Below are 27,530 nucleotides of genomic sequence, written 5' to 3' on the forward strand. Positions count from 1 at the left end.
TATTAGTTTATACTCAAAATTCAACACGAAAATAAGACATTTTGATGACGTAACTATGATTTATTGATAAATATAAAAATGTAAGAATGAGACTGTTCACAGTCGTTTTTCTTTAAATAAACGTAAGTCTAAATTAAACTTTTTAATGAAATCAGGAAAAGATAATCATTTTTAGCATCTGAACCGTTGAAGATTTATTAATATTTGATTAATTTCTATTTTGTTACGCTCTATCGACAAATGCTGCAACTCAGGAATACACTCACAGTTACGCGTGTAGTTTATTTTAACGTAAATAATCCAAAAGTAAACGGACAGTAGTCGATTTACTTTAAAAACAACAAAACACCTATATTTAGTCATTAAATTCCTTCTAAACTGATGTGATCTTTACCCAATAATACTCCCCCTTTTGAATTCAGGTTTAAACTTATGACCCACAGTCACCTACAGTCGAAATTCCTAGGAAGTCCTCATTTCAACGCTACGAAATATCAACTATTTCATTTCCTTACATATCGTTAAATTGAAAATATAAAAATTAAAACATGAAAAATATCTGTAAAAATTAATTATAATTATCTACGCGTAGTTAAAAGGAAGGAGACTTTGAATTCATGAAATATTTCAGTCCGGAACCTTGTAGCTCATTCTCATTTGCAAACCCCTGTAAAATGTAAGGAACAGGATGAAAGTGGCTAAGAATTATATTCAACGGCGCACTATCTCATTATCGGTTCAAAATTCGGATTACTTCATCATCAGAGTAGAAACTTATTGCGGGTTAAACAAAAGATATTTTGTTTACTGTGTAATTGGGATTCCATCGGGTGCACCAGACTGCAATTAAACACTACGCACAGGTGAGACATCTGGTAGACGAATCCCAGTCCCTGTCGCCACCTGTGTCTCATTATGAGGCCCGCGTGCCGTGTAGTGCCCAAGGATACAGACGCGTGTCTCGCATTCCTCGCTTGAGTTACGAGCTGACAGATCTGCTCTCCCGAAGAGCCGCGGGCTAATTATCAGATCGCGACAAGACGACGGGAAAGTTATTATTAAACTTCCAGCTGATTTCCTTAACCCTTTAAAGTCGGGTGGTAAGTACGTAAGTACCAAATGCTTTAAAAATCGACGAATATGCCTTTTTATATTTATGTGTTTCGATTATATCCTTAAAATGGGTTCACCGGTTCATCATTGTAATGGTGAAGTGTAGTGTTTTCTTTGCGGTAGGGGCTCAATTCTTAAATAATATTATTTAGACGGGATTCAGCCAAAGAGTACCTGGAGTGTACCGCAGGAACATCAGACAACTGATTGCATTCCTTATCAATGTTAATTTCAGTAAAGCTTAAAATCTGTATTCTTTAACATGCGAGTAAAATCTGCCCCCATAAGCCTCGAACCAAGGACAGTTGTCGGGTCTCTAACCTCAGGTCCTGTAATTTCTTCTCCGAAACGAACGTATTTTGCCCTAGATTCGTTCCTTTATCGGGGTTACGCTCCTATCAAGAGAGACCATCCTTGTCAGGACTCGAACCCAGGACAGTTTGCCAGTGTCGAGTTCTCTGTTCCTGTAATCGCCTCTTCCAAATAAAATCTCTGATCCTGGCGCCATTGTTCTCTCTCGCTTAGTTTCCGAGTTAAAGGAACCGCCCTTGCCGGGAATCGAACTCAGGAAACATTTTCTCTCCCCCAGGGATGGACTCAAGAGCGCCCGGGCAAGATTACTAAAACCGGGCGTTAATCTTAAACAAGGGCAAATGAAATTTTAAAATTCCCTTCATTCCTCTTTTCAATACTTTTAAATTTCTTTCCTTCTTACAGAGAAAATATTTTATATTAATTTATGGAATGCAACCAAATTTTATCTTTGAGTAATTCTCTTTTTATTAAAGAATGTGTAAATATAGGTCGACAATGGTCAGCTTTTATAAGAACAACTGCGCGTACAACAATGTAAACAGAAGTATTGGAATTTCTAAAACACACCCCCAACAATATTGACTGAGCATGCCTTAAGGCTCATTTCTCATTTCTTATGCATGCATTATAATAGACTGAATGAACCGTATCGCACTCCATTCCTTTACTAACTGTTACGTCATCGATTCATTCGGCATTGTCGCATTAGTCAACAATCCGCTTTCGTCATTGTGCAAAAAGCTGAGTTGTGAGTCGCTTGTAGGAGAAGTGCGTCGTGGAGTAGATACTTTTGTGCTTTTAAAAGTCTTCCACAATAACCAAGGCACTTCCTTATATTCCGTGAATTCCTAAGAAACTCCTTCACTCTCTCCATTTTATTTCGTCGGTGGACATCGAGGATTCTCCCTCCCGAAGAAAGAGTGAGGTACAGGCAACCTATTTATTATTATTATTATTATTATTATTATTATTGCTAATGGACAATCTTTACAAAATGAAAACATACAAGAAAAATGGGCCACTTTTACATACATAGGTAAAGAAACCAAATTCATAACTAAACTATTTAAAGAAAACAAAATAAAAATTGCTTTCAAAACAAAAAACACAATAAAAAACCTCCTTAAACAAAAACCACCAATGAACATAAACAATCAATATAACTTACCGGGTATATACAAATTAAAATATAAAGACTGTCCATTAACTTATATAGGTCAGACTGGCCGCACTTTCACACATAGATACAAAGAACACATTGCAGCCATAAGACACAATAAAGATAGTTCTGCATACGCAAAACATATTCTAAATACAGGACATGCATATAATACAATAAACGAAACAATGGACATATTAAAAATAGTAAAAAAAAAACCATAGGAATACAATAGAAAAATATTACATACAACAAACATATAAACAAAACATTTGTCTAAATGACAATAACATATTCCTTAATAACCCCATCTTCAATGCGCTACAGACCATTAACCCCAACCCCGACAGCCACCTTTCACTTACTCCTTCCACAAGCAACCACAGTCAGTATTGACCCACACCTATTCGAAGACAGTCGTACTTCTGGACATATCGGAACAATCACTCCTACATCTTTGGTATGTTTTGTTTTATTTTGATTTTTATTTTGATTTTACTGATAATTTCTAACTATAATTTATATATTTTGCATTTTATTCTCTAAATTCTTTTATAAATTCTTTCAAATTCTTTAATGTTTCTTTCAATCTTTTACTTACAGACCGATATGTACATCTAATAAAATTTAAGAAAAACAACACCTTCGCCCAAGAATTGAAAAACAAACGTAATGAAACATCACCAAAATACTACAGAAATCATAATTGAGTTTTAAGTTCTTAGATATACTTTACACCTGATGATGGTTTTATAAAAACCGAAACATCTTGTGTAAATGGTCCGAAATGTAAATCGATCAATCGATATGGAACATAAATATTTTATTATCTTAATTATAAGAAATTTTAAAATATTGTGATCAGACGGATTAAAATAAATAATTGTTATAATATTCACAATATGACGCAATTACACTATCTTATTAATTATTTTTGTCAATAAATTTCTGTTTCTTATTTTTAGAGATTTCTTCTGTGAATCATCTTTTCTGCAAGAGATTTTCCAGTTGGCTCAGTGCCAACGTTTTCAAACGCGAGACAATAAAATTATGGCGACCATAATACAAGAGGTCCTGTCGGAACTCAAATGTCGTGTATGCATGGAATATTTTCAGCCGCCCATATTAATTTGTGCTAATGGCCACTGCTCCTGCAACAATTGCAGATTACAAGTGAAAAATTGTCCGGTCTGCAGAGGTACATTTCTGAATGTCAGAAACACTGTTCTGGAGAAAGTGATCACAAAATTGATCGGCCGATGCAAAAACCACACTTTCGGCTGCAATGCGACATTCCCAAAATATGATGAGACGATTACCCATGAAAAAGTCTGCCCACAGCAGCCTTACGAGTGCCCCATGGAAGGATGCACTTGGAATCGTCCCCTTGCTACGATGAAGAGCCACCTGAAGGAGAAACATGGCGCCTCCGCCGGTAAAGAATGTGGTGGAGGCGTCAGTTCTTTGAAAAACTTTGGGGATAATTCTACCTGGCGTTTCGTAAAATTATTTAAGTCTGAAATATTTGTCCACGTGTCTGAAGTCAGAGGCGATACGCTTTATACCTGCGTGTTTCACGTTGGACACGAGAACGAATCTGAAGAGTTTGGATATTTTGTGGAAATCAGCCGAGCAGCGGGGAAGGAACAGGCATCAGCCAAGCACACAGTTCGGAACTACGAGAATGATTTTGATGAGATTGTCATCTCTGACAACTGCGCTAGTTTCAATTACAATTTTGCCAAGAAGTGTGCCTTACACGGCAACAGACTCGAAATGAAAGTTCAAATCCGTTCTTTGGACACAAAGGACAGTCTCACATCATGAAATACAAAAATATATTCAGAGAACTTCAGCGACACAAGTTTAGTTGGCCAAACCAGAAGCTTTGTCTTATTTATAAAGAGTGGACCCTCCTATGGAGTGAGTCCATTATCCTCGGACAATAAAGCACGATCCGAAATGTTAAATTGTAAATGAATTTAATTAAAAGCGTAAGATACATTATTACAATTACTTGCTATATTCATTTTCGTTTCCCTTTTCTAAACATGTACTTGAACGTTCCAAAAGAAAGGAAAATATTCGCTTTGTGTCGTAACTGAATTAAATTCACTCGAAAAAAAATTTGAACAAATTAATATTTCAGTTATACCCTAATTTGTAATTTAATATACAATTAAACTATCTTGACAGTGTCGTAATTATTTTAAACACAGCGTGCATTATATTTTGTATCTTGTTCTTAAGATTTATTTCTTATTTTAAGGAAAGAATTTGAAGAAACTTATGAAAAATACAGCTTAAAAGCAAAGATGACTTTAAACTTTAAGATTATTTTATTCCGCTAAAATTAGAACACGTATTTTCCCTTGTAAAGAAGTTTCATTCGTAATATAAAGACTCCAGTTGTAACGTTGTCTTATTTTATTTTATTTGTGCCGAATTTATGTATGTTAATGTGTAAAAGTAAATAGTTAGTGACAAACTGAGACTCTTGTTAAAATGTTCTCAGTAATTTCCATTCGTTGTTGCCTGATTCAAGTTTTAGATTCTGTGATAATGAGAATGTATTAATGACATGATATTGTTATAATGTCCATGTACGAATAATAACATTTGTCACATTATTTGTTAGAATAACATTGCTGGATTTTAGTTAATTATAATAATCTTACTTTGTGTTTTGTGTATGCACTAAAATATTTTACATTAGGATATTTCACAGTGGTTTTAAAATAGAGTGCACTTTATTAATATAAAATCCTATTGTACGATTTGCGTTCGATTCACAATACGTAGTTTGTACTTGGTGTCTCTTAAAAGTTAGTTTTCAATTTCTGGAATGTGCTCCTGTCTTTGAGTTGAAACTTTTATAAGAGTTTAATATGCAGCTAATAAAAGCAAAGAAATCCAAATAACTGAGTCGTTTATTATCAAATTTCAATGTAAGAGAAATAATTTCTACAGATCGTCACGAAAGCATGGCAATTTATTGCAGAAGAAACGTAAGTATTATTCGTCAAAACCATATTTAAAATCTGATCTATTACAGACTACTAGAAAATTACCTTTCACGAAATATAGGGAAATGTAAGGTCGTCAACCAATTTGTCGTCAAAAAATGACGTCATCAACAATGTCAACAGATATTTGTTTACTCGGCATTGTTGTGGAACACAACAATGCCGTGTAAACAAATAACGCTTCACAACAAGGAAATCAAAAACTCTCAAGCCAGTCGCATTATCTCTGCTCCAGAAGCAGCACATCGCATTCTTGAATATTGACTGACAGTTGGCCTAAAACATCAGGAAAGTGAAAGAAGACGTTATCAAGTATTTGAAGTACCAACTCCAACAAGGTAAAGTGATACTCATTCGATATAATACGCTTACGAAAGTATTATGAAAACTGACTTTATGATCGATTTTAAGACGAAGATTTGCAAGGGTGGGGCTGGACGTAAAAAGTTGACTGAACAAAAACATTTGGCCTCTTAACAGCGACTTAAGGAACTGAAACATCAGATTAGAGACAGCGGGGTTAGTTTAGTGTGTTACTTAAGATTTTAAAACACAACCAACAACCCGAAGGGGTGGGGTCGGTCAAGTGTTTTAACCCTCAATTCGGGGGGATAGTTCAGTTTGTAACGTAAGAATTTAAAACGCAACCAACCAAATGGGGGGTTGGTTGCGTTTTAAAAACTTGACCAAACCCCCGAGGAGCTCCGAAAGAAGCGCTCTGCTCTAGTATTTCTCTATTTGTCTCCTAGGGAAGAAAGTAGAACTGATTATCATGTTTTTTCTAGTGGCTAAATCAACGAGCCTCTGGCCAATGTCATTGGATGTGTCGTGTAGACTTTGTTTAGGTCGCCCACCATCATTTTGGCATCATTAGATGATCTGCTGTCTATTATCTGCTCCAGTTTATTTAGTTAATTGATCTCTTAATGCTCCTGCTTAAGAAGGGTTCCAACATTCCACGTGCCATTCTCAATATCCTTAACTTTCCGATTTATTGAGGTTTCGAAACGTCTTCCTTTTTACGGTGCAAGGTTGGTAGCCTTGCAACCAAATCCCAACCTGGAGGACCAGGGCACCTGTCTTAGTCTGACCTCTGCCCCTCGACCAATCAGGCTAAGGAGGCCCTACCAGTAGCTCTTGAGGTCACTGGGGTACTCGGCCCCACCACCACCACAAGGTGCAGGTACCATGAAGTGAGGCTGGCTGGAGCTATTTTACAGAATTCGTAACTAATTCTTGAATTATTATTCTTCGTTATCAGCTTACATGATTTCTACAGAGGTCATTAAACATGTGTAAAATTTAAATTAATTATTTTTGTCCATACATTTCTGTTTCTTATTTTTAGAGAGTTCTTCTGTGAATCATCTTTTCTGCAAGAGAATTCCCAGTTGGCGGAGTGTCAACGTTTTCAAACGCGAGACAATAAAATTATGGCGACCATAATACAAGAGGTCCTGTCGGAACTTAAATGTCCTGTATGCATGGAATATCTTCGGCCGCCCATAATAATTTGTGCCAATGGCCACTGCACCTGCGACACTTGCAGATCACAAGTGAAAAATTGTCCGGTCTGCAGAGGTAAATTTCTGAAGGTCAGAATTCGTGTTCTGGAAAGTGTGACAAGGAAATTGATCGTCCGATGCAAAAACTACACTTTCGGCTGCAATGCGAGATTCCCAAAAGAAGATACGATTACCCATGAAGAAGTCTGCCCACAGCGGAAATACAAGTGTCCCATAACAGGATGCACTTGGAATCGTCCTCTTGCTATGATGAAGAGCCATCTGATGGAGAAACATGGCGTCTCCGCCGGTAAAGAATCTGGTGTAGGCGTCATTTCCTTGAAAAACTTTGGGGTTAAAATTATCTGGCTTTGCATAATATTCTTTAGGTCTGAAATATTTGTCCACGTGTCTCAAGTCAGAGGCGATACGCTTTATACCTGCGCGTTTCACGTTGGACCTGAGAACAAATCTAAGGAGTTTGGATATTTTGTGGAAATCAGCCGAGCAGCGGGGAAGGAACAGGCATCAGCCAAGCACACAGTTCGGAACTACGAGAATGGATTTGATGACACTATCAAGTCTGGCAACTGCGCCAGTTTCAATTACAATTTTGCCAAGAAGTGTGCCTTACGTGGCAACAGACTTGACATGAAAGTTCAAATCCTTTCTTTGGAAAAGAAAGACAGTCTCACATCATAAACTACAAAAATATATACAGAGAACTTCAGCGACACAAGTTTAGTTGGCCAAACCAGAAGCTTTGTCTTATTTTTAAAGAGTGGACCCTCCTATGGAGTGAGTCCATTATCCTCGGACAATAAAGTACGATACGAAATGTTAAACTGTAAATGAATTTAATTTTAAGCGTAAGATACATAATTACAATTACTTACTATATTCGTTTTCGTTTCTCTTTTCTAAACATGTACTTGAACGTTCTAAAAGAAAGGAAAATATTCCCTTTGTGTCGTAACTGAATTAAATTCACTCGAAAAAAATTTGAACAAATTAATATTTCAGTTATACCCTAATTTGTAATTTAATATACAATTAAACTATCTTGACAGTGTCGTAATTATTTTAAACACAACGTGCATTATATTTTGTGTCTTGTTCTTAAGATTTATTTCTTATTTTAAGGAAAGAATTTGAAGAAACTTATAGAAAATACAGCTTAAAAGCAAAGCTGACTTTAAACCTGAAGATTATTTTATTCCGCTAAACTTAGAACACGTATTTTCCCTTGTAAAGAAGTTTCATTCGTAATATAAAGACTCCAGTTGTAACGTTTTCTTATTTTATTTTATTTGTGCCGAATTTATGTATGTTAATGTGTAAAAGTTAATAGTTAGTGACAAACTGAGACTCTTGTTAAAATGTTCTCAGTAATTTCCATTCGTTGTTGCCTGATTCAAGTTTTAGATTCTGTGATAATGAGAATGTATTAATGACATGATATTGTTATAATGTCCATAAAAAATAATAAAATTTGTCACATTATTTGTTGGAATAACATTGCTGGATTATAGTTTACTTATAATAATCTTACTTTGTGTCTTGTTTATGCACTAAAATAATTTACATTAGGATATTTCACAGTTGATTTAAAAAAGAGTGCACTTTATTAATATAAAATCCTATTGTACGATTTGCGTTCGATTCACAATACGTAGTTTGTACTTGGTGTCTCTTAAAAGTTAGTTTTCAATTTAAGAAAAATAATTTCTACAGATCGTCACGAAAGCATGGCAATTTATTGCAGAAGAAACGTAAGTATTAGTCGTCAAAACCATATTTAAAATCTGATCTATTACAGACTACTAGAAAATTACCTTTCACGAAATATAGGGAAATGTAAGGTCGTCAACCTATTTGTCGTCAAAAAATGACGTCATCAACAATGTCAACAGATATTTGTTTACTCGGCATTGTTGTGGAACACAACAATGCCGTGTAAACAAATAACGCTTCACAACAAGGAAATCAAAAAATATCAAGCCAGTCGCATTATCACTGCTCCAGAAGCAGCACGTCGCATTCTTAAGAATTGACTAACAGTTGTCAAAAACATCACGAAAGTGAAAGAAGACGTTATCAAGTATTTGAAGTACCAACTCCAACAAGGTAAAGTGATACTCATTCGATATATTATGATTACGAAAACTATTATAAAAACTGACTTTATGATTGATTTTAAGACGAAGATTTGCAAGGGTTGGGTTGGACGTAAAAAGTTCACTGAACAAGAACTGTTGACCTCTGAACAGCGACGCAAAGAACTACAACATCAGACATTTAAGAAATAAAGAAAAGCGAAAAAAGACTTACATTGATAGACGTAGAAAAACGTATTCAACAAGAAGAGAAGGGGAAGAAAGCAGACGAAGATTTGCAGGGGTGGGGTTGGACATAGAAAGTTGATTGACCAAGAACAGTTGGCCTCTGAACAGCGAGGTAAAGAACTAAAACATCAGAACTATTTAACAAATGAAGGAAAGCGAAGTAAGACTTACAGTGATAAAAGTAGAAAAACGTATTCACAAAAACAGAAGAGAAATAAAGCAGACGAAGATTTGCAAGGGTGGGGTTGGACATAGAAAGTTGATTGACCAAGAACAGTTGGCCTCTGAACAGCGACGTAAAGAACTATGACATCAGATTAGATACAGCGGGGTTAGTTTAGTGTGTTACTTAAGATTTTAAAACACAACCAACAACCCGAAGGGGTGGGGTCGGTCAAGTGTTTTAACCCTCAATTCGGGGGGATAGTTTAGTTTGTAACGTAAGAATTTAAAACGCAACCAACCAACCCCCCGAAGGGGGGGGGGGGAAGGTTGGTTGCTTTTTGAACACTTGACCAATCCCCTAGGTTGCGTTTTAAAAACTTGACCAAACCCCCGAGGAGCTCCGAAAGGAGCGCTCTGCTCTAGTATTTATATATTTGTCTCCTAGGGAAGAAAGTAGAACTGATTATCATGTTTTTTCTAGTGGCTAAATAAACGAGCCTTTGGCCAATGTCATTGGATGTGTCGTGTAGACTTTGTTTAGGTCGCCCACTATCATTTTGGCATCATTAGATGATCTGCTGTCTATTATCTGCTCCAGTTTATTTAGTTAATTGATCTCTTAATGCTCCTGCTTAAGAAGGGTTCCAACATTCCACGTGCCATTCTCAATATCCTTAACTTTCCGATTTATTGAGGTTTCGAAACGTCTTCCTTTTTACGGTGCAAGGTTGGTAGCCTTGCAACCAAATCCCAACCTGGAGGACCAGGGCACCTGTCTTAGTGTGACCTCTGCCCCTCGACCAATCAGGCTAAGGAGGCCCTACCAGTAGCTCTTGAGGTCACTGGGGTACTCGGCCCCACCACCACCACAAGGTGCAGGTACCATGAAGTGAGGCTGGCTGGAGCTATTTTACAGAATTCGTAATTAATTCTTGAATTATTCTTTTTCGTTATCAGCTTACATGATTTCTACAGAGGTCATTAAACGTGTGTAAAATTTAAATTAATTATTTTTGTCCATACATTTCTGTTTCTTATTTTTAGAGAGTTCTTCTGTGAATCATCTTTTCTGCAAGAGAATTCCCAGTTGGCGGAGTGTCAACGTTTTCAAACGCGAGACAATAAAATTATGGCGACCATAATACAAGAGGTCCTGTCGGAACTCAAATGTCCTGTATGCATGGAATATCTTCAGCCGCCAATAATAATTTGTGCCAATGGCCACTGCACCTGCGACACTTGCAGATCACAAGTGAAAAATTGTCCGGTCTGCAGAGGTAAATTTCTGAAGGTCAGAATTCGTGTTCTGGAAAGTGTGACAAGGAAATTGATCGTCCGATGCAAAAACTACACTTTCGGCTGCAATGCGAGATTCCCAAAAGAAGATACGATTACCCATGAAAAAGTCTGCCCACAGAGGAAATACAAGTGTCCCATAACAGGATGCACTTGGAATCGTCCTCTTGCTATGATGAAGAGCCATCTGATGGAGAAACATGGCGTCTCCGCCGGTAAAGAATCTGGTGTAGGCGTCATTTCCTTGAAAAACTTTGGGGTTAAAATTATCTGGCTTTGCATAATATTCTTTAGGTCTGAAATATTTGTCCACGTGTCTCAAGTCAGAGGCGATACGCTTTATACCTGCGCGTTTCACGTTGGACCTGAGAACAAATCTAAGGAGTTTGGATATCGTGTGGAAATCAGCCGAGCAGCGGGGAAGGAACAGGAATCAGCCAAGCACACAGTTCGGAACTACGAGAATGGATTTGATGACACTATCAAGTCTGGCAACTGCGCCAGTTTCAATTACAATTTTGCCAAGAAGTGTGCCTTACGTGGCAAGAGACTTGACATGAAAGTTCAAATCCTTTCTTTGGAAAAGAAAGACAGTCTCACATCATAAACTACAAAAATATATTCAGAGAACTTCAGCGACACAAGTTTAGTTGGCCAAACCAGAAGCTTTGTCTTATTTTTAAAGAGTGGACCCTCCTATGGAGTGAGTCCATTATCCTCGGACAATAAAGTACGATACGAAATGTTAAACTGTAAATGAATTTAATTTTAAGCGTAAGATACATAATTACAATTACTTACTATATTCGTTTTCGTTTCTCTTTTCTAAACATGTACTTGAACGTTCTAAAAGAAAGGAAAATATTCCCTTTGTGTCGTAACTGAATTAAATTCACTCGAAAAAAATTTGAACAAATTAATATTTCAGTTATACCGTAATTTGTAATTTAATATACAATTAAACTATCTTGACAGTGTCGTAATTATTTTAAACACAGCGTGCATTATATTTTGTGTCTTGTTCTTAAGATTTATTTCTTATTTTAAGGAAAGAATTTGAAGAAACTTATAGAAAATACAGCTTAAAAGCAAAGCTGACTTTAAACCTGAAGATTATTTTATTCCGCTAAACTTAGAACACGTATTTTCCCTTGTAAAGAAGTTTCATTCGTAATATAAAGACTCCAGTTGTAACGTTTTCTTATTTTATTTTATTTGTGCCGAATTTATGTATGTTAATGTGTAAAAGTAAATAGTTAGTGACAAACTGAGACTCTTGTTAAAATGTTCTCAGTAATTTCCATTCGTTGTTGCCTGATTCAAATTTTAGCTTCTGTGATAATGAGACTGTATTAATGACATGATATTGTTATAATGTCCATGTAAAAATAATAAAATTTGTCACATTATTTGTTGGAATAACATTGCTGGATTATAGTTTACTTATAATAATCTTACTTTGTGTCTTGTTTATGCACTAAAATAATTTACATTAGGATATTTCACAGTTGATTTAAAAAAGAGTGCACTTTATTAATATAAAATCCTATTGTACGATTTGCGTTCGATTCACAATACGTAGTTTGTACTTGGTGTCTCTTAAAAGATAGTTTTCAATTTCTGGAATGTGCTCCTGTCTTTGGGTTGAAACTTTTATAAGAGTTTAATATGAAGCTAATAAAAGCAAAGAAATCCATCTAACTGAGTCGTCTATTATCAAATTTCAATTTAAGAAAAATAATTTCTACAGACCTTCACGAAAGCATGGTAATTTATTGCAGAATAAACGCACGTAGGATTCGTGCAAAGTCGCCTATAAATTCTTTTCTGATGCAGACTACTAGAAAATTACCTTTCACGAAATATAGGGGTATCTAAAGTAATACTAAATGATTTTATTTAAAGGTCTCACAAATTAGTATTTAAAATTAAAACCATAATCTATCATTGAATAATTAAACAATATATTATTTAATAAAGTGCAAATAATGACTACATGAAACGTGTTCATGTATTTATGAGAGTTCCAAGCTTAATACCACAACCGTAGCGTATTTTTTTAGTGCATTTGTTTAATATTAGAACAGTGCCTTCAGTGTTTGTGTATGAAAATTTTACAACTTCTTAAATTTTCTGCAAAAACACTTGCCCTATTTCGATATGTATCGATGAATGTCACAGAAAAAAATTATCCCTAAAAAAAGAATCTTTACAAGGGCTCAAACCAAGGACAGATATTTTGGGGTTTGGCCTAAATTTCTGGAATGTTCTCTTGGAAACAAATTTCGTCTCGGCCCAGTTCCCTGACTGCAGAATCTACCCTCACCGGGATACTAACTCAGGACAGTTTTCCAAAGTTTTGGTCTTTCTATATTCTCTTCCTGTTACCAAAAAATGAGTGTGCCAAGTTTGGCAAAAATCGATAAATCAGCTCTCAAGTTGTAAGTGAAAGTTCGTTCGCACGTACATGCATACGCGAGCACACAATTTAAATTTTACATAAAAATTACTAAATTAAGACTCCCCAAATACAGCCCATAAAATTTGAAATATTTCTTAAGCTAATGCAGAAACATTAATAACACCAAACTTTGGATTGGCATTAATATTGCAATGAAATAGCATAAATTCTAAGATGGTTGTCTTCTGGGTTGTTGCACCGTGTAGTGTGGTAGACGTTTTTCGACGTTTCAGAGCTCTCAGCCCTGATGATGGAGGCAGCATGGACATGTTAAACGTTGAAGGAATTCTACCGAACTACACGGCGTAAAAAGCCAGAAGACAGCCATCTTCCTACGGACAAGCGTAAAATATAAAATTTTAGATAAAAAATCGAAAAGGAAAGAGTGAGTTGCAGTGACGTCAAAGTAAGAAATTGGTCCACGAAAATCTGTTCGTCACAATTTTCTTCGCCATCTCCCACTATGACGTAAAAAGTCAAAATTAATTTTCCACTCGTTGAAGTTCCATCTAATTAATTGCAAATAAATATTATAAATCAGTTGTGACGACAGTCGCTTACATTAACTGAAATTTCACAAAAGATTTAAGCATGCAAAGGAATGGCTTGGTGTTTTTGCAAAATGACACATAAAGAGAAAGGAGACCTCACAAACTGAGAGTGTCGCCCATTTTCCTCCATCCCCGCCACTCTGTAACTTCTTTTAATGCTACTGATCTTTGTCCAACATGTTCAAATGTTGTGTTCTAATTAAAATATGCCAAGAGACAATTTTAAGTTAGAAAACAATTACTTTTACAACGAAAAGGTTTTTAGAAAATCATGAATAAGACATTCCAGATTGTGTAGAAATTTCTGCTCGATGATTCATTTTAACAAAAATACGAAGATAAGGGCCCCGTTCTTTTGACATTTTAGGGGGAATGTACAGTCATCCGTGATGCTTAACCAATCACCAGGTCCTCAACAAATGCGGGGAACTGAATGTCATTTGTTTCTGACCTACGATCGGGAATCAAACGGACCGCCGTAATCAACGAGTGAGTGATGAAAATGCTTGGGCTATTTATTACTCGAAGAGTGCCTGGAGTGTACCGCAGGAACATCAGACAACTGCTTACATTCCTTATCAATGTTAATTTCAGTAAAGCTTAAAATCTGTATTCTTTAACATGGCAGTAAAATCTGCCCCCATAAGCCTCGAACCAAGGACAGTTGTCGGGTCTCTAACCTCAGGTCCTGTAATTTCTTCTCCGAAACGAACGTATTTTGCCCTAGATTCGTTCCTTTATCGGGGTTACGCTCCTATCAAGAGATACCATCCTTGTCAGGACTCGAACCCAGGACAGTTTGCCAGTGTCGAGTTCTCTGTTCCTGTAATCGCCTCTTCCAAATAAAAAACTCTGATCCTGGCGCCATTGTTCTCTCTCGCTTAGTTTCGGAGTTAAAGGAACCGCCCTTGACGGGAATCGAACTCAGGAAACATTTTCTCTCCCCCAGCGATGAACTCAACAGCTCCCGGGCAAGATTACTAAAACCGGGCGTTAATCTTAAACAAGGGCAAATGAAATTGTAAAATTCTGTTCATTCCTCTTTTCAAAACTTTTAAATGTATTTCCTTCTTACAGAGAAAATATTTTATATTAATTTATGGAATGCAACCAAATTTTATCTTTGAGTAATTCTCTTTTTATTAAAGAATGTGTAAATATAGGTCGACAATGGTCAGCTTTTATATGAACAACTGCGTGTACAACAATGTAAACAGAAGTATTGGAATTTCTAAAGCACACCCCCAACAATATTGACTGAGCATGCCTTAAGGCTCATTTCTCATTTCTTGTGCATGCATTATAATAGACTGAATGAACCGTATCGCACTCCATTCCTTTACTAACTGTTACGCCATCGATTCATTCGGCATTGTCGCATTAGTCAACAATCCGCTTTCGTCATTGTGCAAAAAGGTGAGTTGTGAGTCGCTTGTAGGAGAAGTGCGTCGTAGAGTAGATACTTTTGTGCTTTTAAAAGTATTCCACAATAACCAAGGCACTTCCTTATATTCCGTGAATTCCTAAGAAACTCCTTCACTCTCTCCATTTTATTTCGTCGGTGGACATCGAGGATTCTCCCTCCCGAAGAAAGAGTCAGGTAAAGGCAACCTATTTATTATTATTATTATTGCTAATAGCATTTACATCTGTGAAGTTTGGAAGAGAATTAGACGTGTCTTCTTTCTAACATAAATTCAATTAATTATTCCACTGACTTCTGTTTGTTTACGGCATTATTTATAATAAAAGAATTCCATTAATAGTGTGGGATTCGATTTCCTAAAGCCGCAAGACATGTCAGTAGCCGAAATTCTCGATGAAGCTGTTTAATCCCTTGAAAGCCTGGGGGCAATCCTTTAAATACATTAACCGGTTGTTCTTTGTAATGGCGAAGTGTAGTGTTCTCTGTGCGGTACGGACTGGACGAGCTTCGGCTTCAAATGGTTAATAAATTGGGCCTCTGTTACGAAAAATAATTCTTTCACTTTAGATTCCTTGATCCATGAACTTTGTTAGAGCTTTTGAGCGAGCTGCAAGGAATTCGTTTTAATTTTATTAATAATTGTCTGAATAAACCGAAATGCTCTCCATTCTGTAAGCGTCCACTCCTTAACACCCCAAAGCAGGAGACGTCCGGGGGTGGTGTTTGTAAAATGGAGAATGTTTTTAATTTGGGAGCATGTGATCGAGGTTGGGTATCCAACAAAACCTCGCAGGTGTGAACTGAGTTTTCCGTTGCGAAACTTTTCAGAAAAAAAAGATCGAGAAATATTTTCGCTGGTTCGGTTAGCTTCGATGTAGTGACCTCCGGCCTTACCTCCACCTCTTAGAAGGGGACGTCCTCTTCCGGTCTAAACACGCGCTAAATTATCCTTCCCTGAAGACTGTTTTAACTAAACAGTGGTCAGTCCCACAAATTCCTCCTCTGCATGTTCGGACATTTTTCCACTCTTCTCTTGTCTATTAACACACGATCGATTTGGTTGTTGGTTATTCCATCTGGTGATCTCCACGTGTATTTCTCTATTTGCCTCCTAGCGAAGAAAATAGAACTGATTATCATGTTTTTTCTAGTGGCTAAATCAACGAGCCTTTGGCCAATGTCATTGGATGTGTCGTGTAGACTTTGTTTAGGTCGCCCACCATCATTTTGGCATCATTAGATGATCTGCTGTCTATTATCTGCTCCAGTTTATTTAGTTAATTGATCTCTTAATGCTCCTGCTTAAGAAGGGTTCCAAAATTCCACGTGCCATTCTCAATATCCTTAACTTTCCGATTTATTGAGGTTTCGAAACGTCTTCCTTTTTACGGTGCAAGGTTGGTAGCCTTGCAACCAAATCCCAACCTGGAGGACCAGGGCACCTGTCTTAGTCTGACCTCTGCCCCTCGACCAATCAGGCTAAGGAGGCCCTACCAGTAGCTCTTGAGGTCACTGGGGTACTCGGCCCCACCACCACCACAAGGTGCAGGTACCATGAAGTGAGGCTGGCGGAAGCTATTTTACAGAATTCGTAACTAATTCTTGAATTATTATTCTTCGTTATCAGCTTACATGATTTCTACAGAGGTCATTAAACGTTTGAATGATTTAAATTAATTATTTTTGTCCATACATTTCTGTTTCTCATTTTCAGAGATTTCTTCTGTGAATCATTTTTTCTGCAAGAGAATTCCCAGTTGGCGGAGTGTCAACGTTTTCAAACGCGAGACAATAAAATTATGGCGACCATAATACAAGAGGTCCTGTCGGAACTTAAATGTCCTGTATGCATGGAATATCTTGAGCCGCCCATAATAATTTGTGCCAATGGCCACTGCACCTGCGACACTTGCAGATCACAAGTGAAAGATTGTCCGGTCTGCAGAGGTAAATTTCTGAAGGTCAGAATTCGTGTTCTGGAAAGTGTGACAAGGAAATTGATCGTCCGATGCAAAAACTACACTTTCGGCTGCAATGCGACATTCCTAAAACATGACACGATTACCCATGAAAAAGTCTGCCCACAGCGGAAATACAAGTGTCCCATAACAGGATGCACTTGGAATCGTCCTCTTGCTATGATGAAGAGCCATCTAATGGAGAAACATGGCGTCTCCGCCGGTAAAGAATCTGGTGTAGGCGTCATTTCTTTGAAAAACTTTGGGGTTAAAATTATCTGGCTTTGCATAATATTCTTTAGGTCTGAAATATTTGTCCACGTGTCTGAAGTCAGAGGCGATACGCTTTATACCTGCGCGTTTCACGTTGGACCTGAGAACAAATCTAAGGAGTTTGGATATCGTGTGGAAATCAGCCGAGCAGCGGGTATGGAACAGGCATCAGCCAAGCACACAGTTCGGAACTACGAGAATGGATTTGATGACACTATCAAGTCTGGCAACTGCGCCAGTTTCAATTACAATTTTGCCAAGAAATGTGCCTTACATGACGACAGACTCGAAATGAAAGTTCAAATCCTTTCTTTGGAAAAGAAAGACAGTCTCACATCATAAACTACAAAAATATATTCAGAGAACTTCAGCGACACAAGTTTAGTTGGCCAAACCAGAAGCTTTGTCTTATTTATAAAGAGTGGACCCTCCTATGGAGTGAGTCCATTATCCTCGGACAATAAAGCACGATCCGAAATGTGAAATTGTAAACGTATTTAATTTCAAGCGTAAGATACATTATTACAATTACTTACTATATTCATTTTCGTTTCTCTTTTCTAAACATGTACTTGAACGTTCTAAAAGAAAGGAAAATATTCGCTTTGTGTCGTAACTGAAGTAGATTCACTCGAAAATAAATTTGAACAAATTAATATTTCAGTTATACCCTAATTTGTAATTTAATATACAATTAAACTATCTTGACAGTGTCGTAATTATTTTAAACACAACGTGCATTATATTTTGTGTCTTGTTCTTAAGATTTATTTCTTATTTTAAGGAAAGAATTTGAAGAAACTTATAGAAAATACAGCTTAAAAGCAAAGCTGACTTTAAACCTGAAGATTATTTTATTCCGCTAAACTTAGAACACGTATTTTCCCTTGTAAAGAAGTTTCATTCGTAATATAAAGACTCCAGTTGTAACGTTTTCTTATTTTATTTTATTTGTGCCGAATTTATGTATGTTAATGTGTAAAAGTAAATAGTTAGTAACAAACTGAGACTCTTGTTAAAATGTTCTCTGTCATTTCCATTCGTTGTTGCCTGATTCAAGTTTTAGCTTCTGTGATACTGAGACTGTATTAATGACATGATATTGTTATGATGTCCATGTACGAATAATAACATTTGTCACATTATTTGTTGGAATAACATTGCTGGATTATAGTTTAATTATAATAATCTTAATTTGTGTTTTGTTTATGCACTAAAATATTTTACATTAGGATATTTCACAGTGGTTTTAAAATAGAGTGCACTTTATTAATATAAAATCCTATTGTACGATTTGCGTTCGATTCACAATACGTAGTTTGTACTTGGTGTCTCTTAAAAGATAAGTTTTCAATTTCTGGAATGTGTTGTTGTCTTTGAGTTGAAACTTTTATAAGAGTTTAATATGCAGCTAATAAAAGCAAAGAAATCCAACTAACTGAGTCGTCTATTATCAAATTGCACTTTATGTAAAATAATTTCTAAAGACCTTCACGAAAGCATGGCAATTTATTGCAGAATAAACACAAGTAGGATTTGTGCAAAGTCGCCTATAAATTCTTTTCTGTTACGGACTACTAGAAAATTACCTATCACGAAATATAGGGGTATCTAAAGTAATACTAAATGATTTTATTTAAAAGACTGACAAATTAGTATTTAAAATTAAAACCATAATCTATCATTGATTAATTAAACAATATATTATTTAATAAAGTGCAAATAATGACTGCAAAAAACGTGTTCATGTATGTACGAGAGTTCCAAGCTTAATACCACAACCGCAGCGTATCTTTTAGTGCATTTGTTTAATATTAGGACAGTGCCTTCAGTGTTTGTGTATGGAAATTTTACAACTTCTTACATTTTCTGCAAAAATACTTGCCCTATTTCGATATGTATCGATGAATGTCACAGAAAAAAATTATCCCTAAAAAAAGAATCTTTACAAGGACTCAAACCAAGGACAGATATTTTGGGGTTTGGCCTCCTTTTCTGGAATGTTCTCTTGGAAACAAATTTCGTCTCGGCCCAGTTCCCTGACTGCAGGATCTACCCTCACCGGGACACAAACTCAGGACACTTTTTCAAAGTTTTGGTCTTTCTATATTCTCTTCCTGTTACCAAAAAATGAGTGTGCCAAGTTTGGCAAAAATCGATAAATCAGCTCTTAAGTTGTAAGTGAAAGTTCGTTCGCACGTACATGCATACGCGCACACACAATTTAAATTTTACATAAAAATTACTAAATTAAGACTCCCCAAATACATCCCATGCAGAAACATTAATAATACCAAACTTTGGATTGGCATTAATATTGCAATGAAATAGCATAAATTCTAAGATGGTTGTCATCTGGGTTGTTGCACTGTGTAGTGTGGTAGAAGTTTTTCGAATTTTCTGAGCTCTCAGTCCTGATGATGGAGGCAGCATGGACATGTTAAACGTTGAAGGAATTCTACCGAACTACACGGCGTAAAAAGCCAGAAGACAGCCATCTTCCTACGGACAAGCGTAAAATATAAAATTTTTGATAAAAGATCGAAAAGGAAAGAGTGAGTTGCAGTAACGTCAAAGTAAGAAATTGGTCCACGAAAATCTGTTCGTCACAATTTTCCTCGCCATCTCCGACTATGACGTAAAATGTCAAAAATAATTTTCCACTCGTTGACGTTCAATCTAATAAATTGCAAATACATATTATAAATCAGTTCTGACGAAAGTCGCTTACATTAACTAAAATTTCACAAAAAAGATTTAAGCATGCAAAGGAATGGCTTGGTGATTTTGCAAAATGACTCACAAAGAGAAAGGAGACCTCACAAAGTGTGATGTGTCGCCCCTTTTCCTCCATCCCCGCCACTCTGTAACTTCTTTTAAAGCTACTGATCTTTGTCCAACATGTTCAAATGTTGTGTTCTAATTAAAATATGCCAAGAGACAATTTTAGTTACAAAACAATTTCTTTTACAACGACCAGCTTTTTAGAAAATCATGAATAAGACATTCCAGATTGCGTATAAATTTCTGCTCGATGATTCATTTTAACAAAAACACGAAGATAAGGGCCTCGTTCTTTTGACATTTTAGGGGGAATGTACAGTCATCCGTGATGCTTAACCAATCACCAGGTCGTCAACAAATGCGGGGAACTGAATGTCATTTGTTTCTGACCTACGACCGGGAATCAAACGGACCTCCGTAACAACGAGTGAGTGATGAAAATGCTTGGGCTATTTATTACTCAAAGAGTGTCTGGAGTGTACCACAGGAACATCAGACAACTGCTTACATTCCTTATCAATGTTAATTTCAGTAAAGCTTAAAATCTGTATTCTTTAACATGCCAGTAAAATCTGCACCCATAAGCCTCGAACCAAGGACAGTTGTCGGGCCTCTAACCTCAGGTTCTGTAATTTCTTCTCCGAAACGAACGTATTTTGCCTTGGATTCGTACCTTTATCGGGGTTACGCTCCTATCAAGAGAGACCATCCTTGTCAGGACTCGAACCCAGGACAGTTTGTCAGTGTCGAGGTCCCTGTTCCTGTAATCGCCTCTTCCAAATAAAAAACTCTGATCCTGGCTCCATTGTCCTCTCTCGCTTAGATTCGGAGTTAAAGGAACCGCCCTTGCCGGGAATCGAACTCAGGAAACATTTTCTCTCCCCCAGGGATGGACTCAACAGCGCCCGGGCAAGATTACTAAACCCGGGCGTTATTCTTAAACAAGGGCAAATGAAATTTTAAAATTCTCTTCATTCCTCTTTTCAAAACTTTTAAATGTATTTCCTTCTTACAGAGAAAATATTTTATATTAATTTATGGAAATTAACCAAACTTTATCTTTGGGTAATTCTCTTTTTATTAAAGAAAGTGTAAATATAGGTCGACAATGGTCAGCTTTTATATGAACACCTGCGCGTACAACAATGTAAACAGAAGTATTGGAATTTCTAAAAAACACCCCCAACAATATTGACTGAGCATGCCTTAAGGCTCATTTCTCATTTCTTGTGCATGCATTATAATAGACTGAATGAACCGTATCGCACTCCATTCCTTTACTAACTGTTACGTCATCGATTCATTCGGCATTGTCGCATTAGTCAACAATCCGCTTTCGTCATTGTGCAAAAAGCTGAGTTGTGAGTCGCTTGTAGGAGAAGTGCGTCGTAGAGGAGATACTTTTCTGCTTTTAAAAGTCTTCCACAATAACCAAGGCACTTCCTTATATTCCGTGAATTCCTAAGAAACTCCTTCACTCTCTCCATTTCATTTCGTCGGTGGACATCGAGGATTCCCCCTCCCGAAGAAAGAGTGAGGTAAAGGCAACCTATTTATTATTATTATTATTATTATTGCTAATAGCATTTACTTCTGTGAACTTTGGAAGAGAATTAGACGTGTCTTCTTTCTAACATAAATTCAATTAATTATTCCACTGGCTTCTGTTTGTTTACGGCATTATTTATAATAAAAGAAATTCCATTAATAGTGTGGGATTCGATTTGCTAAAGCCGCAAGACATGTCAGTAGCCGAAATTCTCGATGAAGCTGTTTAATCCCTTGAAAGCCTGGTGGCAATCCTTTAAATACATCAACCGGTTGATCTTTGTAATGGCGAAGTGTAGTGTTCTCTGTGCGGTACGGACTGGACGAGCTTCGGCTTCAAATTTTTAATAAATGGGGCCTCTGTTACGAAAAATAATTGAATCACTTTAGATTCCTTGATCCATGAGCTTTGTTAGAGCTTTTGAGCGAGATGCAAGGAATTCGTTTTAATTTTATTAATAATTGTCTGAATTAACCGAAATGCTCTCCATTCTGTAAGCGTCCACTCCTTAACACCCCAAAGCAGCAGACGTCCGGGGGTGGTGTTTGTAAAATGGAGAATGTTTTTAATTTGGGAGCATGTGATCGAGGTTGGGTATCCAACAAAACCTCGCAGGTGTGAACTGAGTTTTCTGTTGCGAAACTTTTCCGAAAATAAATCGGGAAGTATTTTCGCTGGTTTGGTTCGCTTCGATGTAGTGACCTCCGAACTTACCTCCACCGCTTAGAAGCGGACGTCCACTTCCGGTCTAAACACGCGCTAAATTATCCTTCCCTGAAGACTGTTTTAACTAAACAGTGGTCAGTCCCACAAATTTCTCCTCTGCATGTTCGGACATTTATTCCACTCTTCTCTTGTCTATTAACACACGATCGATTTGGTTGTTGGTTATTCCATTTGGTGATCTCCACGTGTATTTCTCTATTTGCCTCCTAGCGAAGAAAATAGAACTGATTATCATGTTTTTTCTAGTGGCTAAATCAACGAGCCTTTGGCCAATGTCATTGGATGTGTCGTGTAGACTTTGTTTAGGTCGCCCTCCATCATTTTGGCATCATTAGATGGTCTGCTGTCTATTATCTGCTCCAGTTTATTTAGTTAATGCTCCTGCTTAAGAAGGGTTCCAACATTCCACGTGCCATTCTCAATATCCTTAACATTCCGATTTATTGAGGTTTCGAAACGTCTTCTTTTTTACGGTGCAAGGTTGGTAGCCTTGCAACCAAATCCCAACCTGGAGGACCAGGGAACTTGTCTTAGTCTGACCTCTGCCCCTCGACCAATCAGGCGAAGGAGGCCCTACCAGTAGCTCTCGAGGTCACTGGGGTACTCGGCCCCACCACCACCACAAGGTGCAGGTACAATGAAGTGAGGCTGGCTGGAGCTATTTTACAGAATTCGTATTATTATTCTTTTTCGTTATCAGCTTACATGATTTCTACAGAGGACATTAAACGTTTGAATAATTTAAATTAATTATTTTTGGCCATACATTTCTGTTTCTTATTTTCAGAGAGTTCTTCTGTGAATCATCTTTTCTGCAAGAGAATTCCCAGTTGGCGGAGTGTCAACGTTTTCAAACGCGAGCCAATAAAATTATGGCGACCATAATACAAGAGGTCCTGTCGGAACTTAAATGTCCTGTATGCATGGAATATCTTCGGCCGCCCATAATAATTTGTGCCAATGGCCACTGCACCTGCGACAATTGCAGATCACAAGTGAACAATTGTCCGGTCTGCAGAGGTAAATTTCTGAAGGTCAGAATTCGTGTTCTGGAGAACGCGATCATCAAATTGAAAGGTACATGCAAATACCTCACTTTCGGCTGCAATGCGACATTCCCAAAAGAAGATACGATTACCCATGAAAAAGTATGCTCACAGCGGAAATACAAGTGCCCCATAACAGGATGCACTTGGAATCGTCCTCTTGCTATGATGAAGAGCCATCTGATGGAGGAACATGGCGTCTCCGCCGGTAAAGAATCTGGTGTAGGCGTCATTTCTTTGAAAAACTTTGGGGTTAAAATTATCTGGCTTTGCATAATATTCTTTATGTCTGAAATATTTGTCCACGTGTCTCAAGTCAGAGGCGATACGCTTTATACCTGCGCGTTTCACGTTGGACCTGAGAACAAATCTAAGGAGTTTGGATATCGTGTGGAAATCAACCGAGCAGCGGGGAAGGAACAGGCATCAGCCAATCACACAGTTCCGAACTACGAGAATGGATTTGATCACACTATCAAGTCTGGCAACTGCGCCAGTTTCAATTACAATTTTGCCAAGAAGTGTGCCTTACATGACGACAGACTCGAAATGAAAGTTCAAATCCTTTCTTTGGAAACTAAAGACGGTCCCACATCATAAACTACAAAAATATATTCAGAGAACTTCAGAGACACAAGTTTAGTTGGCCAAACCAGGAGCTTTGTCTTATTTATAAAGAGTGGACCCTCCTATGGAGTGACTCCATTATCCTCGGACAATAAAGTACGATGCGAAATGTTAAATTGTAAATTAATTTAATTTTCAGCGTAAGATACATTATTACAATTACTTACTATATTCATTTTCGTTTATCTCTTCTAAACATGTACTTGAACGTTCTAAAATAAAGGAAAATATTCGCTTTGTGTCGTAACTGAATAAAATTCACTCGAAAAAAAAAACTGAACAAATTAATATTTCAGTTACCTCCTAATTTGTAATTTAATATACAATTAAACTATCTTGACAGTGTCGTAATTATTTTAAACACAACGTGCATTATATTTTGTATCTTGTTCTTAAGATTCATTTCTTATTTTAAGGAAAGAATTTGAAGAAACTTATAGAAAATACAGCTTAAAAGCAAAGATGACTTTAAACTTTAAGATTATTTTATTCTGCTAACTTTAGAACACGTATTTTCCCTTGTCAGGAGGTTTCATCCGTAATATAAAGACTCCAGTTGTAACGTTACCTTATTTTATTTTATTTGTGCCGAATTTATGTATGTTAATGTGTAAAAGTTAATAGTTAGTGACAAACTGAGATTCTTGCTAAAATGTTCTCAGTAATTTCCATTCGTTGTTGCCTGATTCAAGTTTTAGATTCTGTGATAATGAGACTGTATTAATGACAATGAAAATCTTATAATGTCCATGTACGAATAATAACATTTGTCACATTATTTGTTGGAATAACATTGCTGGATTTCAGTTTAATTATAATAATCTTACTTTGTGTTTTGTGTATGCACTAAAATAATTTACATTAGGATATTTCACAGCTGATTTAAAAAAGAGTGCACTTTATTAATATAAAATCCTATTGTACGATTTGCGTTCGATTCACAATACGTAGTTTGTACTTGGTGTCTCTTAAAAGTTAGTTTTCAATTTCTGGAATGTGCTCCTGTCTTTGAGTTGAAACTTTTATAAGAGTTTAATACGAAGCTAATAAAAGCAAAGAAATCCAACTAACTGAGTCGTCTATTATTAAATTTCAATTTAAGAAAAATAATTTCTACAGATCGTCACGAAAGGATGGCAATTTATTGCAGAAGAAACGTAAGTATTATTCGTCAAAACCAAATTTAAAATCTGATCTATTACAGACTACTAGAAAATTACCTTTCACGAAATATAGGGAAATGTAAGGTCGTCAACCTATTTGTCGTCAAAAAATGACGTCATCAACAATGTCAACAGATATTTGTTTACTCGGCATTGTTGTGGAACACAACAATGCCGAGTAAACAAATAACGCTTCACAACAAGGAAATCAAAGAATATCAAGCCAGTCGCATTATCACTGCTCCAGAAGCAGCACGTCGCATTCTTCAAAATTGACTGACAGTTATCCTAAAACATCAGAAAAGTGAAAGAAGACGTTATCAAGTATTTGAAGTACCAACTCCAACAAGGTAAACTGATACTCATTCGATATATTACGATTACGAAAACTATTATGAAAACTGACTTTATGATCGATTTTAAGACGAAGATTTGCAAGGGTGGGGTTGGACATAGAAAGTTGACTGACCAAGAACAGTTGGCCTCTGAACAGCGACGTAAAGAACTAACACATCAGATTAGAGACAGCGGGGTTAGTTTAGTGTGTTACTTAAGATTTTAAAACACAACCAACAACCCGAAGGGGTGGGGTTGGTCAAGTGTTTAAGCCCTGAATTCGGGGGGATAGTTTAGTTTGTAACGTAAGAATTTAAAACGCAACCAACCCGAAGGGGGGGTTGGTTGCTTTTTGAACACTTGACCAATCCCCCGAGGAGCTCCGAAAGAAGCGCTCTGCTCTAGTATTTCTCTATTTGTCTCCTAGGGAAGAAAGTAGAACTGATTATCATGTTTTTTCTAGTGGCTAAATCAACGAGCCTTTGGCCAATGTCATTGGATGTGTCGTGTACACTTTGTTTAGGTCGCCCACCATCTTCTTGGCATCATTAGATGGTCTGCTGTCTATTATCTGCTCCAGTTTATTTCGTTATCAGCTTACATGATTTCTACAGAGGTCATTAAACGTTTGAATAATTTAAATTAATTATTTTTGGTCATACATTTCTGTTTCTTATTTTCAGATACTTCTTCTGTGAATCATCTTTTCTGCAAGAGAATTCCCAGTTGGCGGAGTGTCAACGTTTTCAAAAGCGAAACAATAAAATTATGGCGACCATAATACAAGAGGTCCTGTCGGAACTCAAATGTCCTGTATGCATGGAATATCTTCGGCCGCCCATAATAATTTGTGCCAATGGCCACTGCACCTGCGACACTTGCAGATCACAAGTGAAAGATTGTCCGGTCTGCAGAGGTAAATTTCTGAATGTCACAATTCGTGTTCTGGAAAGTGTGACAAGGAAATTGATCGTCCAATGCAAAAACTACACTTTCGGCTGCAATGCGAGATTCCTAAAAGATGACACGATTACCCATGAAAAAGTATGCTCACAGCGGAAATACAAGTGTCCCATAACAGGATGCACTTGGAATCGTCCTCTTGCTATGATGAAGAGCCATCTGATGGAGAAACATGGCGTCTCCGCCGGTAAAGAATCTGGTGTAGGCGTCATTTCTTTGAAAAACTTTGGGGTTAAAATTATCTGGCTTTGCATAATATTCTTTAGGTCTGAAATATTTGTCCACGTGTCTCAAGTCAGAGGCGATACGCTTTATACCTGCGCGTTTCACGTTGGACCTGAGAACAAATCTAAGGAGTTTGGATATCGTGTGGAAATCAACCGAGCAGCGGGGAAGGAACAGGCATCAGCCAAGCACACAGTTCGGAACTACGAGAATGGATTTGATGACACTATCAAGTCTGGCAGCTGCGCCAGTTTCAATTACAATTTTGCCAAGAAGTGTGCCTTACGTGGCAACAGACTTGACATGAAAGTTCAAATCCTTTCTTTGGAAAAGAAAGACAGTCTCACATCATAAACTACAAAAATATATTCAGAGAACTTCAGCGACACAAGTTTAGTTGGCCAGACCAGAAGCTTTGTGTAATTTATAAACAGTGGACCCTCCTATGGAGTGAGTCCATTATCCTCGGACAATAAAGCACGATCCGAAATGTTAAATTGTAAACGTATTTCATTTTC

The 27,530-nt window shown here is 37.0% G+C and overlaps 1 protein-coding gene and 2 long non-coding RNA genes across 3 annotated transcripts in view; 2 read left to right on the plus strand and 1 right to left on the minus strand.

Annotated features, from left to right (window-relative positions):
* Nucleotides 1–27,530, minus strand: part of Use1 (Vesicle transport protein Use1) — a 216,326-nt gene that overhangs the window by 14,931 nt on the left and 173,865 nt on the right. The window lies entirely within an intron of this gene.
* On the plus strand, nucleotides 9,028–12,124 carry LOC147871567 (uncharacterized). The gene is made up of 2 exons (XR_015538684.1): nucleotides 9,028–9,245; nucleotides 10,673–12,124. It is a non-coding gene; the product is annotated as an uncharacterized LOC147871567 (long non-coding RNA).
* On the plus strand, nucleotides 15,093–18,529 carry LOC147871568 (uncharacterized). Its single transcript, XR_015538683.1, has 2 exons — nucleotides 15,093–15,536; nucleotides 17,077–18,529. It is a non-coding gene; the product is annotated as an uncharacterized LOC147871568 (long non-coding RNA).

Source organism: Zootermopsis nevadensis, unplaced genomic scaffold, assembly GCF_977971745.1.
Source record: "Zootermopsis nevadensis isolate Lab colony 2312 unplaced genomic scaffold, Znev_1.0 Znev_ptg000046l, whole genome shotgun sequence".
NCBI lineage: Eukaryota > Metazoa > Arthropoda > Insecta > Blattodea > Termopsidae > Zootermopsis > Zootermopsis nevadensis.